This window comes from Eumetopias jubatus, unplaced genomic scaffold (assembly GCF_037043125.1).
Source record: "Eumetopias jubatus isolate StellerSeaLion01/CBP00866 unplaced genomic scaffold, mEumJub1_p1.0 scaffold_1, whole genome shotgun sequence".
Lineage (NCBI taxonomy): Eukaryota > Metazoa > Chordata > Mammalia > Carnivora > Otariidae > Eumetopias > Eumetopias jubatus.
Genome location: NW_028274807.1, coordinates 208,096,920 through 208,113,338, shown reverse-complemented (window position 1 = coordinate 208,113,338; position 16,419 = coordinate 208,096,920).

The window sequence follows — 16,419 nt, the reverse complement described above, 5'->3', positions numbered from 1 at the left end:
CCACTGCTTAGCCACTGGAGTGACGTCCCTCAGCGGAGTCGACTTCTAACAGTTCCGATTTTGTGCTGCGCGACTCTATCACTTGCCAGAAGCGGCCGGTGGATGCCCCTCCCCCGCCGTCTATCCTCCCGAATATCGCCTCGGATTCACTTCTCTGCACGTCCTACCTTCCAGAAAGTGGTCGCTTCTCTGTTCAGATAGTTGTTGCTACTCTCCTCTTCAATCTCCTGTTGAGTTCGTAGGTGTTCAGAATGGTTTGATCCCTATTCAGCTGAATTCCTGAGACCAGATGAAAGCCAGGTCTCCTACTCCTCTGCCATCTTGCTCTGCCCCCTCCATGCTTTTTTCAAGCCCAGCTAGTATCTTTAAAATCATCATTCTGAAATCTATTTCCGACATTGTACTAATGTCCGTATTCAGTAGGTCCCTGGCAGTCGGTAATGCCTCTTGTTCTTTTTGTTGATGTGATTTTTTCCCTCTTGTCATTTTGTCCAGAGGAGAGTAGATGAATGAGAGAACAAAATGCTAACAGGGTAACAACGTCCTCAGAAAATATGCTCTAAACAAATCAGAGAAGAGTTGAAACCAGGGGAAAAGAAAGGGAAAGAAAGAAGAAAGAAAAAGATAAAAACAAACAAAAACAGAACAAAACAAAAAAAACAGAATATGATCAAATATGGTCAGGCTGGTGCATAGGTCAGTGCCACACACTAGATTTGGGGTGTATTTTTGTCTGTTAGAAGAAAGTTTCTCCTAAAATTTTAAAGGACGAAAAATCTTATATATGTACAAAAATAAGGGTTAATACAATGAAGCGATGGAATATGACTGTAAAGATGAAATATAAAAGATTTTATAAAAGGAATTGATAAGATAAGAAGTGGCAGGAGACTAGAACAAAGCCATACACTAGAGATTTAGGGTATATTTTGATCTGTTAGAAGAAACCGTATCTCAAAATTTTAAAGAGAGAACAACTTATATATATTTGCCAAAAATAAGGCTAACTACTATGAAGGGATAGAATATGACTCTAAAAATGAAAAATAAAAAAGCTTTTTTAAAAAGGGATTGATAAGATGTTGGTTTAAAAAGGGAAAAAGGAATAATTCAAAAAAAAAAGACAGTTAAAAAAATTAACTATGAAAGACTAAAGAATCTTAGTAAAGAAGCCATGAATTCTATGTGCAGTATTCCCCTAGCTCTGGAGTTCTGCCGTTCTCATTGTTCAGTAAACTTGGTCTTGGCAGGCCATTCTTGCTGGTCTTCTGGGGGAGGGGCGTGTTGCCATGGTTCCCAAATGCCTTTGCTGGAGGCGGAATTGCCCCGCCCTTGTTGGGGGCCGCGTTAAATCATCTGCTCGGGTTTGCTCTCGGGAGCTTTTGTTCCCTGCAAGCTTTCCATACAGTTTTGGAGAATGAGAATGAAAATGGCGGCCTCCCAATCTCCGCCTGGAGGAGCTGGGAACTCAGGGCCCCGCTCCTCAGTGCGCCCCCAGAGAAAAGCAGTCAATCACTCCCGTGTCCCCGGTCTCCGGCCGCACTCCGTGCTCACACAGCCTGTGACCGAGCGTTTCTATCTCTGGCACCCAACCCCGTGTGGAGTCTCTAAACCCAGCAGATCCCTGTGGTGTGCTCCTGCGCCACTCCTCCCGGGGGAGGAAGGGGAGTCTTCCCGGATCTACCACGTTTTGGGTCCCTGCTGGAGGAGCAGTGGCCCAACTGTGCCGCGGATCACAGTTTATGGCAACCCCAAGCTGAGAGCCCATGCCTCGGCTCCGTCTCTGCAGCCGGCTTCCCTGCTCTGATACCCGGGAGCCCTGCCGCACTCAGGCACCCCCAGTCTTTCTGCGACCCCAAGGGTCCTGAGGCCACACTGTCCCTTGAGGTTTCCACCCCCCGCTTAGCCACTGGAGTGACGTCCCTCAGCGGAGCCGACTTCTAAAATTTCCAATGTTGTGCTCCAGGGCTCTATCACTTGCCAGAAGCGGCAGATGGAGGGCCCCTCTGCCGCCGTCTATCCTCCCGAATATCACCTCGGATTCACTTCTCCACACGTCCTACCTTCCAGAAAGTGGTCGCTTTTCTGTTCAGAGAGTTGTTGCTATTCTTTTCTTTGATCTCCTGTTGCGTTCGTAGGTGTTCAGAATAGTTTGATCCCTATTCAGCTGAATTCCTGGGACCAGATGAAATCCAGGTCTCCTACTCCTCTGCCATCTTGCTCCGCCTCCTAGAGGGTCTTTCTAAGTGGAGGTTCCTCAAAAAGTTAAAAACAGAACTACCGTATGACCCAGCAATTGCACTATTGGATATTTACACCAAAGATACAGATGTAGTGACAACAAGGGCTGTATGTACCTCAGTGTTCCTAGCAGCAATGTCCACAATAGCCAAACTGTGGAAGGAGCCGAGATGCCCTTCAACAGACAAATGAATAAAGAAGATGTGGTTCATATATACAGTGGAATATTACTCAGCCAACAGAAAGGATGAATACCCAACATTTGCATCAACATGAATGGAACTGGAGCAGATTATGCTAAGCGAAATAAGTCAAGCAGAGAAAGACAATTATCATATAGTTTCAGTTATTTGTGGAATATAAGGAATAGGGTGGAGGATATTAGAAGGAAGGGGAAAAGGAAGGGGAGAATCAGCGGGGAGACGAACCATGAAGACTATGAACTCCGGGAATCTAACTGACGGTTTTAGAGAGGGGTGGGGGGTGGGTGAGCACGGTGATGGGTATTAAGGAGGGCACGTATTGCATGGAGCGCTGGGTGTTATACACAAACAATGAATCATGGAACACTACATCAAAACTAATAATGTACTGTATTGTGACTAACATAACATAATAAAAAATTATAATTAAAAAAAAGAACACTGAATTTGGAACCAGAAAAAAAAAGGAGTAAATCTCCTGGTCCCTGGCCAATAATGCAGTTCCATATTGTTGAATAAGATCACTGCCTGGCTAATATCACTGAGTACCTTCTACATCCCGAGATTTGAGCCATATGTTTTAATGTTCTTCATTTTTTTTAAATAATTTTTTATTATGTTAATCACCATACATTACATCATTAGTTTTTGATGTAGTGTTCCATGATTCATTGTTTGTGCATAACACCCAGTGCTCCACGCAGAATGTGCCCTCTTTAATACTCATCACCAGGCTAACCCATCCCCCCACCCCCCTCCCCTCTAGAACCCTCAGTTTGTTTTTCAGAGTCCATCGTCTCTCATGGTTCGTCTCCCCCTCCGACTTACTCCCCTTCATTCTTCCCCTCCTGCTATCTTCATTCTTAATTTTCCCCATTGCTTTCACTCTAGTGACGCCAATCAAAAAAGAATGTGTTGAGGTGGGAAGGCTAACAAATTTATAGCTACTAGTTATATGATTTCAAGCACATACACTGCTTAAGATTATTGTGGGTATTAAAGAGGGCATGTATTGAATGGAGCACTGGGTGTTATACGCAAACAATGAATCATGGAACACTACATCAAAAACTAATGATGTAATGTATGGTGATTAACATAACATAATAAAATTAAAAAAAAAGATTATTGTATGTAGGAAATACTTATTCTTACCAGGGTGTTGGGAGAATTCAATGAGATAAAACAGATAAAGCACGTAACCCATTACATGGTCTACTGGAAATACCTAACAAACAACATTCTTCATATCTTCCTTTGTGAAAGTTAATCATGCAAATATTAGTTATTTTCATTATGTCACCAAGACTACATTACCTTTATTAATTTTTGCTTTTTTCTGAAGTTCTTTAAAATTTTTCAGTTGTCCCCAAATTATAATCCCAAGATAAATAGACCTGGTATTGATATTCCACTTAAATGACTTAAAAGATTTATTTAAAATAGTTTTTTTTAAAAGATTTTATTTATTTATTTGATAGAGACACAGCGAGAGAGGGAACACAAGCAGGGAGAATGGGAGAGGGAGAAGCAGGCTTCCTGCCAAGCAGGGAGCCCGATGCAGGGCTCGATTCCAGGACACTGGGATCATGACCCGAGCCGAAAGCAGATGCTTAACGACTGAGCCACCCAAGTGCCCCTAAGATAGTTTTTCATTGACAAATTATATAACTACACATTTGATTTTTTTAAATTTTATTTTATTATGTTAGTCACCATACATCATTAGTTTTTTATTTTTTTAATTTTATTATGTTATGTTAGCCACGATACAATACATCATTAGTTTTTGATGTGGTGATCCACGATCCATTGTATTTGTATAACACCCAGTGCTCCATGCAGTACGTGCCCTCCTTAATACCCATCACTGGGCTAACACATCCCCCTCCCCCCTCCCCTCTAGAACCCTCAGTTTGTGTCTCAGAGTCCATAGTCTCTCCTGGTTCATCTCTCCCTCAAATCCGCCCCCTTCATTTTTCCCTTCCTTCTCCTAATGTCCTCCCTGCTATTCCTTATGTTCCACAAATAAGTGAAACCATATGATAATTGACCTTCTCTGCTTGACTTATTTCACTTAGCATAATCTCCTCCAGTCCCATCCATGTTGATGTAAAAGTTGGGTATTCATCCTTTCTGCTGGTTGAGTAATATGCCATTGTATATATGGACCACATCTTCTTTATCCATTCATCTGTTGAAGGGCATCTCAACTCTTTCCACAGTTTGGCTATTGTGGACATTGCTGCTATGAATATTGGGGTGCATGTGGCCCTTCTTTTCACTACATCTGTGTCTTTGGGGTAAATACCCAGGAGTGCAATTGCTGAGTCATAGGGTATCTCTATTTTTAATTTTTTGAGGCAGCTCCACACTGTTTTCCAAAGCGGCTGTACCAACTTGCATTCCCACCAACAGTGTAAGAGGGTTGCCCTTTCTTCACAACCTCTCCAGCATTTGTTGTTTCTTTTCCTATCCATTTTTGCCATTCTAACTGGTGTAAGGTGGTATCTCAATGTGGTTTTGATTTGAATTTCCCTGATTTTTTTTTAAAAGATTTTATTTATTTATTTGACAAAGAGAGACACAGTGAGAGAGGAAACACAAGCAGCGGGAGTGGGAGAGGGATAAGCAGGTTTCCCGCAGAGCAGAGAGCCCGATGTGGGGCTTGGTCCCAGGACCCTGGGATCATGACCTGAGCCGAAGGCAGATGCTTAACCATTGAGCCACCCAGGCATCCCACACATTTGATTGTTAAAAATATTTGTTATAACTATAGGTCAATATTCCTGATGAATGTAAATGCAAAAGTTCTCAATAAAAAAAGTCCAGAAATGTACCCTCAACTCTGTGGTCAATTAATCTTTGACAAAGCAGGAAAGAATGTCCAATGGAAAAAAGACAGTCTCTTCAACAAATGGTGCTGGGAAAATTGGACAGCCACATGTAGAAGAATGAAACTGGACCATTTCCTTACACCATACACAAAGATAAACTCAAAATGGATGAAAGACCTCAATGTGAGACAGGAATCCATCAACATCTTAGAGGAGAACCCAGGCAGCAACCTCTTCGACCTTGGCCACAGCAACTTCTTTCAAGACACATCTCCAAAGGCAAGGGAAACAAAAACAAAAATGAACTATTGGGACTTTATCAAGACAAAAAGCTTTTGCACAGCAAAAGAAACTGTAAATGAAACTATAAGGCAACCTACAGAATGGGAGAAGATATTTGCAAATGACATATCAGATAAAGGGCTAGTATCCAAGATCTATAAAGAACTTATCAAACTCAACACCCCAAAAAACAAATAATCCAATCAAGAAATGGGCAGAAGACATGAACAGACACCTCTCCAAGGAAGACATCCAAATAGCCAATGGACACATGAAAAAAAAATGCTCCACATCACTTGGCATCAGGGAATTAAAAATCAAAACCACAATGAGATACCACTTAACACCAGTCACAATGACTAAAATGAACAAGTCAGAAAACGAGAAATATTGGAGAGGTTGTGGAGAAAGGGGAACCCTCTTACACTGTCGGTGGAATGCAAGCTGGTACAGCCACTCTGGAAAACAGTAGGGAGACTCCTCAAAAGTTAAAAATAGAGCTACCCTATGACCTAGCAATTGCACTACTAGGTATTTACCCCAAAGATACAAATGTAGTGATATGAAGGGGCACCTGTACCACAATGTTTATAGCAGCAATGTCCACAATAGCCAAACTGTGGAAAAGCCCAGATATTCATTGACAGATGAATGGATAAAGAAGATGTGGTGTACACACACACACACACACACACACACACACACACCGTGGAATATTACTCAGCCATCAAAAAGGGTGAATACTTACCATTGACATCGAGATGGATGGAACTGGAGGATATTATGCTGAGCAAAATAAGTCAATCAGAGAAAGACAATTATTATATGGTTTCACCCATATGTGGAATATAAGGAATAGTGCAGAGAATCATAGGGGAAGGGAGGGAAAACAGATTGGAAAGAAATCAGAGAAGGAGACAAACCATGAGAGACTCTTAACTAAAGGAAACAATGAGGGTTGTTGGAGGGGAAAGGGTGGGAGGATAAGGTAACTGGGTGATGAGCATTAAGGAGGGCATGTGATGTGATGAGCACTGGATGTTATACGCAACTGATGAATTCTGAACTCTACATCTGAAACTAATGATGTACTATATGTTGGCTAATTAAATTAAAATAAGAAAATAAAAAAATAAAGTTGCATTAAAAAATACTGGCAAACATTGTTTTCATATAACACCGAGTGCTGCATGAGAAAACAATGAGTCGTGGATCACTACATCAAAAACTAATGATGCAGGGCACCTGGGTGGCTCAGTAGTTAAGCATTTGCTTTGGGCTCAGGTCATGATCCCAGGGTCCTGGGATCGAGCCCCACATCGGGCTCCCTGCTCCACGGGAAGCCTGCTTCTCTCTCTCCCACCGCCCCCCGACTGTTTCCTCTCTCGCTGTGTCTCTCTCTGTCAAATAAATAAAATCTTAAAAAACAAAACAAAAACTAATGATGTATGGTGACTAACATAACATAATAAAATAAAATTAAATTTAAAAAAATACTGGCACACTGAATTCAGTAGCACATTTAAAAGGATTATTCACATAACCAAGTGGTATTTTTTTCCTGGGATGCCTGAATGGTTCAACATTAGGGGCACTTGTGTGGCTCAGTGGGTTAAGCATCTGACTCTTGGTTTCAGTTCATATCATGATCTCAGGGTCCTGAGATCGAGCCCCATATTGGGTTCCATGCTCAGCATGGAGTCTGTTTGAGATTCTTTCTCCCTCTCTCTCTCTTCCCCTCTGCTCCTCCCTCACTCATGCTCTGTCTCAAAAAAATAAATAAATAAAATCTTAAAAAAAGAATGTTTCAACATTCACAAATCAATGTGATACAACACATTAATAAAATGAAAGAAAAGAATCATTGATAATCTCAATAGACAGAAAAAGGATTTGACAAAATTCAACATCCATTTATGATAAAAACTCTTAACAAATTGGGCATAGAAGGAACATATCTCAATATTATAAAGGCCATATATGACTAGTCCACAGCTAATATTATATTCAGTGGTGAAAGGTTGAAAGCTTTTCTTCTAAAATCAAGAATAAGACAAGGTTGTCCACTATCACCACTCCTATTCAACATAGTACTGGAAGTTCTAGCTAGAAAAATCAGGCAAAAAAAGAAATAAGAGGTATATCAGAATTGGAAAAGAAGAAGTAAAACTGTCTCTATTTGCAGATGGCATAATTTATATATAGAAAATCCTAGGCCCAACCAAAAACCTGTTAGATCTAATCGGCAAATTCAGTAAAGTTACAAGATATAAAATTAACATACAAAAATCAGTAGGATTTCTATACACCAACAGTAAAATTTCTGAAAAAGAAATAAAGAAATTGATACCTTATTTATTTATTTATTTATTTATTTATTTATTTATTTTACATCATTAGTTTTTGATGTAATGTTCCATGATTCATTGTTTGCATATAACACCCAGTGCTCCATGCAGAATGTGCCCTCTTTAATACCCATCACCAGGCTAACCCATCCCCCCACCCCCTCCCCTCTAGAACCCTCAGTTTGTTTTTCAGAGTCCATAGTTGATACCTTTTTTAATAACATAAAAACAATAAAGTATCTAGGAGATGAGTTTAAAATTAAAATTTAACTAAGGAATGAAAGACTTCTGCATTGAAAATTACAGGACATTGATGAAAGAAGCCAAAGAAAACACATATAAATGGAAAGGTACCCCGTGGTCATGGATTGGAAGAATTAATATTGTTAAAATGTCAATACTGGCAGGAGACATCCATTGAGTTAAAGCAATCCTTATCAAGATCCCAATTGCATTTTTTCCCCCAGAAGTAGAAAAAACACTCCTAAAATTTATATGGAACCACAAAAGATCCTGAATAGCTAGAGAAATCCTGGGAAAAAAGAACAAAGCCAGAGGCATCACACTCCCTGATTTTAAGCTGTGCCATAAAGCTGCAGTCATCAAAACAGTATGGTATGGGCATAAAAACAGACAAATAGACCAATGGAACAGAATGAAGAGCCCAGAAATAAATCCAGTCACATATGGTCAACTAATATTGGCAATGGAGCCAACAATACTCAGTAGAGAAAAGATGTACATGTAAGACCTGAAACTCAAAAATTCCTAGAGGAAAACAGCAATAAAGCTCCTTGGTGTGGGTCTTGTTAATGATTATTTGGATATGATACCTAAAGCACAAGCAACAAAATCAAAATAAACAAGTGGGACTACATTAAACCAAAAAGCTTCTGTACTGCAAAAGAAAATATCAAAATGTGAAAAGACAACCAAAAGTTTGCAAAAAATATTTGCAAACCATATAAAATTGACCCTTGAACAACATGGTGGTTGAGGGTATTGACCTCTTGTGTAGTCAAAAATCCATGTATAGCTTTTGACTCCCCCCAAACTTAATGATGAATAGCTTACTGTTGACCAGAATAGCCTTACTGTTAACATAGTTGATTAATACATATTTTGTATGTTAAAGTATTCTTTTTTACTATATTCTTACAATAAACTAAGCTAGAGAAAAGAAAATGTTATTAAGAAAATCATAAGGAAGTAACAATATATTTACAGCAGTTTAAGCTTGTGTTGTTCAAGGGTTACCTGTATCTGTTATGGGGCTAATATCCAAAATACATAAAGAACTTATACAACTCAATAGCAAAAAATAATAACCCAATTAAAAAATGAGGAAAGGACCTAAATAGACATTTTTCCAAAGAAGATATATGAAAGGCCAGCTGATACATGAAAAGTTACCCAACATCATTAGTCATTCGGGAAATGCAAATTTAAACCACAGTGAGATATCACCTCACACCTATTAGGATGGCTACTATTAAAAAGACAAATGATAACATGTGCTGGCAAGAATGCAGAGAAAAAAGAACCCTGGTGCACTGTTGATGGGAATATAAATTGGTACAGCTATTATGGAAAACTGCATAGAAATTTGAAAAATGTATAGCTACCATATGACCCAGCAATCTAATTTTTACATATGTATCCAAAGGAAATTAAGTCAGTATTTCAAAGAGACATCTGTACTCCTATGTTTATTGCAGCATGACTCACAATAGTCAAGACATGGAAACAACCATGTGTCCATCGATGGATAAATGGATAAAGAAAATGTGAGTAGATATGTCTATTTGTGTGTACACATACACACACACACACACACAATAGAATATTGTTCAGCCTTAGAGTTGAAGGAAATCTTGTCATTTGTAACAACATGGATGAACCTGGAGGACAATATGCTAAGTGAAGTAAGCTAGACACAGAAAGACAAATATTGCATGATCTCCCTTATATATGGAATTTTAAAATGTTGATCTCTCAGAGGCAGACAGTAGGTAAGTGATAAGCAGGGACTGGAGGCAGGGGCAAGGGAGAAATGTTAGTCAAAGTGTATAGGGATTCAATTATGCAAGATGAGTAAGTCCCGGTGATCTAATATACAGCAAGGCAAGTATAGTTAACAATACTGCATCATGTTCTAGAAATTTGTTCAGGGAGGAGATCTTGATTCTTCTCACCAAAGAAAAAAGAACCATGTGAGGTATGGGTATGTTAATTAGCTTGATTGTGGTAATCATATCACAGTGTATAACTATATCAAATCATCACATTGTATACTTTAAATATATACACACTTTATTTGTCAATTACACCCACAATAAAGCTGGAAAAAAAATTATAGGGCTGTACCCTAACATGGGAGGAGCCAATTATATAAGGCAATTAATAACAAAAGCAAAGAAACACATTGACAACAATACAATAGTGGAGGACTTTAACACCCCCCTCACTGAAATGGACAGATCATTTAAGCAAAAGATCAACAAGGAAATAAAGATTTTAAATGACACACTGGACCAAGTGGACTTCACAGACATATTCAGAACATTCCATCCCAAAGCAATGGAATACACATTCTTCTCTAGTGACCATGCAACATTCTCTGGAACAGATCACATCCTAGGTCACAAATCAGGTCTCAATCGGTACCATAAGATTGGGATCATTCCCTGCATATTTTCAGATCACAATGCTTTGAAACTAGAACTCAATCACAAGAGGAAAGTCAGAAAGCATTCAAATACATGGAGGCTGAAGAGCATCCTACTAAAGAATGAATGGGTCAACCAGGAAATTAAAGAAGAATTAAAAAAATTCATGGAAACCAATGAAAATGAAAACATAACTGTCCAAAATCTTTGGGATACAGCAAAGGCAGTCCTGAGGGGAAAGTATATAGCAATACAAGCCTTTCTCAAGAAACAAGAAAGGTCTTAAATACACAGCCTAACCCTGCACCTAAAGGAGCTGGAGAAAGAACAGCAAATAAAGCCTAAACCCAGCAGGAGAAGAGAAATCATAAAGATCAGAGCAGAAATCAATGAACTAGAAACCAAAAGAACAGTAGAACAGATCAACGAAACTAGGAGCTGGTTCTTTGAAAGAATTAACAAGATTGATAAACCCCTGGCCAGACTGATCAAAAAGAAAAGAGAAATGACCCAAATCAACAAAATCATGAATGAAAGAGGAGAGATCACAACCAACACCAAAGAAATACAAACAATTATAAGAACATATTATGAGCAACTCTATGCCAGCAAATTAGATAACCTGGAAGAAATGGGTGCATTCCTAGAGATGTATCAACTACCAAAACTGAACCAGGAAGAAATAGAAAACCTGAACAGACCTATAACCACTAAGGAAATTGAAGCAGTCATCAAAAATCTCCCAACAAACAAAAGCCCAGGGCCAGATGGCTTCCCAGGGGAATTCTATCAGACGTTTAAAGAAGAATTAATACCTATTCTCCTGAAAGTGTTCCAAAAAATAGAAATGGAAGGTAAACTTCCAAATTCATTTTATGAGGCCACCATTACCTTGATCCCAAAACCAGACAAAGACCCCATCAAAAAGGAGAATTACAGACCAATATCCTTGATGAACATGGATGCAAAAATTCTCACCAAAATACTAGCCAATAGGATCCAACAGTACATTAAAAGGGTTATTCACCACGACCAAGTGGGATTTATCTCTGGGCTGCAAAGCGGGTTCAACATCTGCAAATCAATCAACATGATACAATACATTAACAAAAGAAAGAACAAGAATCAAATGATCCTCTCAATAGATGCAGAAAAAGCATTTGACAAAGTACAGCATCCTGTCTTGATCCACACTCTTCAGGGTATAAGGATAGAGGGTACACACCTCAATATCATAAAAGCCATCTACGAGAAACTTACAGCGAATATCATTCTCAATGGGGAAAAGCTGAGAGCTTTTCCCCTAAGGTCAGGAACGTGGCAGGGATGTCCACTCTCACCACTGCTATTCAACATAGTATTAGTAGTCCTAGCCACAGCAATCAGACAACAAAAAGAAATCAAAGGCATCCAAATCAGCAAAGAGGAAGTCAAACTCTCACTCTTTGCAGATGATATGATAGTGTATGTGGAAAACCCAAAAGACTCCACCCCAAAACTGCTAGAACTCATACAGGAATTCAGTCAAGTAGCAGGCTATAAAATCAATGCACAGAAATCAGTGGCATTCCTATATACCAACAACAAGACAGAAGAGAGACAAATCAATGAGTCGATCCCATTCACAATTGCACCCAAAACCATAAGATACTTAGGAATAAATTTAACCAAAGAGGCAAAGGATCTGTACTCAGAAAACAATAAAATACTCATGAAAGAAATTGAGGAAGACACAAAGAAATGGAAAAACGTTCCATGCTCATGGATTGGAAGAACAAACATTGTGAAGATGTCAATGCTACCTAGAGCAATCTACACATTCAATGCAATCCCCATCAAAATACCATCCACTTTTTTCAAAGAAATGGAACAAATAATCCTAAAATTTGTATGGAACCAGAAGAGACCTCGAATAGGCAGAGGAATATTGAAAAAGAAAAGCAAAGGTGGCGGCATCACAATTCCGGACTTCCAGGTCTATTACAAAGCTGTCATCATCAAGACAGTATGGTACTGGCACAAAAACAGACACATAGATCAATGGAACAGAATCGAGAGCCCAGAAATGGACCCTCCACTCTATGGTCAACTTATCTTTGACAAAGCAGGAAAGAATGTCCAATGGAAAAAAGACAGTCTCTTCAACAAATGGTGTTGGGAAAATTGGGCAGCCACATGCAGAAGAATGAAACTGGACCATTTCCTTACACCACACACAAAAATAGACTCCAAATGGTTGAAAGACCTAAACGTGAGACAGGATTCCATCAAAATCCTAAAGGAGAACACAGGTAGCAATCTCTTCGACCTCAGCCGCAGCAACTTCTTCCTAGAAAGATCGCCAAAGGCACGGGAAGCCAGGGCAAAAATGAACTCTTGGGATTTCATCAAGATAAAAAGCTTTTGCACAGCAAAAGAAACAGTCCACAAAACCAAAAGACAACTGACACAATGGGAGAAAACATTTGCAAATGACATATCAGATAAAGGGCTAGTATCCAAAATCTATAAAGAACTTATCAAACTCAACACCCAAAGAACAAATAATCCAATCAAGAAATGGGCAGAATACATGAACAGACATTTTTCCAAAGAAGACATCCAAATGGCCAACAGGCACATGAAAAAGTGCTCAACATCGCTCGGCATCAGGGAAATCCAAATCAAAACCTCAATGAGTTCCCACCTTACACCCGTCAGAATGGCTAAAATTAACAAGTCAGGGAACGATAGATGATGGCGGGGACGTGGAGAAAGGGGAACCCCCCTACACTGTTTGTGGGAATGCAAGCTGGTGCAACCACTCTGGAAAACCGTATGGAGGTTCCTGAAACAGTTGAAATTAGGGCTACCATTCGATCCAGCAATTGCACTACTGGGTATTTACCCCAAAGATACAAATGTAGGGACCCGAAGGGGTATGTGCACCCCAATGTTTATAGCAGCAATGTCCACAATAGCCAAACTATGGAAAGAGCCCAGATGCCCATCGACAGATGAATGGATAAAGAAGAGGTGGTATATATACACAATGGAATATTATGCAGCCATCAAAAGGAATGAGATCTTGCCATTTGCCACGACGTGGATGGAACTGGAGGGTGTTATGTTGAGTGAAATAAGTCAATCAGAGAAAGACATGTATCATATTACCTCACTGCTATGAGGAATTCTTAATCTCAGGAACAAACTGAGTGTTACTGGAGTGGTTGGGGGTGGGAGGGATGGGGTGGCTGGGTGATAGACATTGGGGAGGGTATGTGCTATGGTGAGCGCTGTGAATTGTGCAAGACTCTTGAATCACAGATCTGTACTTCTGAAACAAATAACACAACATATTTTAAGAAAAAAGAAGAAGAAGAAGATAGCAGGAGAGGAAGAATGAAGGGGAGTAAGTCAGAGGGGGAGACGAACCATGAGAGATAATGGACTGTGAAAAACAAACTGAGGGTTCTAGAGGGGAGGAGGGTAGGGGGATGGGTTAGCCTGGTGATGGGTATTAAAGAGGGCACATTCTGCATGGAGCACTGGGTGTTATGAACAAACAATGACTCATGGAACACTACATCAAAAACAAATGATGTAATATATAGTGATTAACATAACAATAAAAAATTAAAAACAAACAAAGAAACAAAAAAAAAAAGAAATCCTTGTTGTTCACCCAATTTATATGTAAATGGTTAATTCTTACATGAACTATGAATACCATACCTCAGATGGTTTTGGACTGCTGTCTTTGCCTCTGCCAGTTCAGGATGGGCTGAGCTCAGGAGAAATCCATTTTTTTTTTTAAGATTCTGTGTATTTGTCAGAGAGAGAGAGTGAGCACAAGCAGGGTGAGTGGCAGGCAGAGGGAGAAACAGGCTCCCTGCTGAGCAAAGAGCCTGATGCGGGACTTGATCCCAGGACCCTGGAACAATGACCTCAGCCAAAGGCAGATGCTTAACTGACTGAGCCACTGAGACATCTGAGAACAAATCCTTTTCAACTCGCACATGTCCATGGTAACTGTCCTATAAGGGACAAGTTCTCTAGAACTTGTCAAGGAGGCCATTATAGCCTCACTAGGTTATTTCTCAATAACCTTATTAATTTTATGTTCTTTAAACCCTATTTTGGGTATCCTTTAAGGTTGAGGTACTGAATGACACAAGATAAATCCATCACAATGCCCCTGTCTCCTTGTAACTTTGGATTCCTTTCTCTACATCATATGAAGCTATGGATGGCATTGACATTCTTTTAGAGTATGCCAATCTTTACTCATCCTTTTTTTTGTCATGGTAATATATACATAATTTTTTTTTTACTTTAAACATCTTGATGTATTCAATTAAGTGGCATTAAGGACTTTCTCCCTACTGCACAACCAACACCCCTATCCATCTACAGAACTTTCTCATCATCTCAAACTGAACCTCTGCTCCCATGAAACACTAACTCTCCCCATTGCCCCTCTGCCCAGCCTCTGGCTCCCACCATCTTACCTTCTCTAAAACTGGGTCCTGTAGGTGCCTCATATAGATGTAATTGTATAATATTTGTCCTTTTGTGTCTGGCTGCTTTCACTTAGCATAATGTTGGCGAGGTTCATCCATGTTGTAGTCTGTGCCAGAATCTTATTCTTTTTACAGAATAGAATGAATGATGAATGATGTTCCATTGTATGTGTTCACCACACTTTGTTCATCTGTGATTTTTGGATGGGCATTGGGGTTGTCTCCACATTTTGGCAACTGTAAATAAAGCTTTATGACAATTGGTGTACAAATATCTGTTCTAGTCATGGCTTTAAATTTCTTTGGGGCATACAGGTAGGCATATAACCAGAAGTGAAACTACTGGATCATATGATAAGTCTATGTTTCAGTTGTTTTTGAGGAACTGGCAGACAGTTTCCTACAGCAGCTGTATCACTTTTTATTCTTATCAGCAAAGCACCACAGGTTTCCAATTTTCTCACGTCCTTGCCAACTCTTATTCTCTGTTTTAGTTTGTAAAATAGCCATCCTACTGTGTGTGAAGTGGTGTCACATTATGGTTTTGGTTTGCATTTCCCCAATAATTAATGATATTGCACATCATTCATGTGCTAAGTAACGATTCTGATATCTTCTTTGGAGAAATGTCTATTTGAGTCCATTGCCTGTTTTTTTTTTTTTTTTTTGCACCATTAATTTTATTTTTAAAATTATTTTAAGTTTTGATTCTGATGTAGTTAACATACAGTGTAATATTAGTTTCAGGTGTACAATATAGTGATTCAACACTTCCTTAGGTCACCCAGTGTTGGTCAGGATAAGTGCACTCCTTAATCCCCATCACCTACTTCACCCATGCCCCCTATCTCCCCTCTGGTAACCATCAGCTTGTTCTCTAGAGTAGAGAGTCTGTTTATAGCTCATTCCTCTCTCTTTTTTTCCCTTTGTTCATTTGTTTTGTTGCTCAAATTCCTCATATGAGTGAAATCACATGGTATTTGTCTTTCTCTGACTGACTTATTTCACTTAACATTACATTCTGTAGCTCCATCCATGTCATTGCAAATGGGCAGATTTCATTCTTCTTTATGGCTGAGTAGTGTTCCATTGTATGTATAATTATACCACACCTTCTTCAACCACTCATCTATTAATGGATACTTGGGTTGCTTCTATTGTTTAGCTACTGTAAATAATGTTGCTATAAACATAGTGGAGCATGTAATCCTTTGAATTAGTGTTTTTTCATTTTGGGGGTGATTATCCAGTAGTGTGATTACTGGATCATAGGGTAGTACTATTTTTAACTTTTAGGAACCTCCACACTGTTTTCCACAGTGACTGCACCAGGTGGC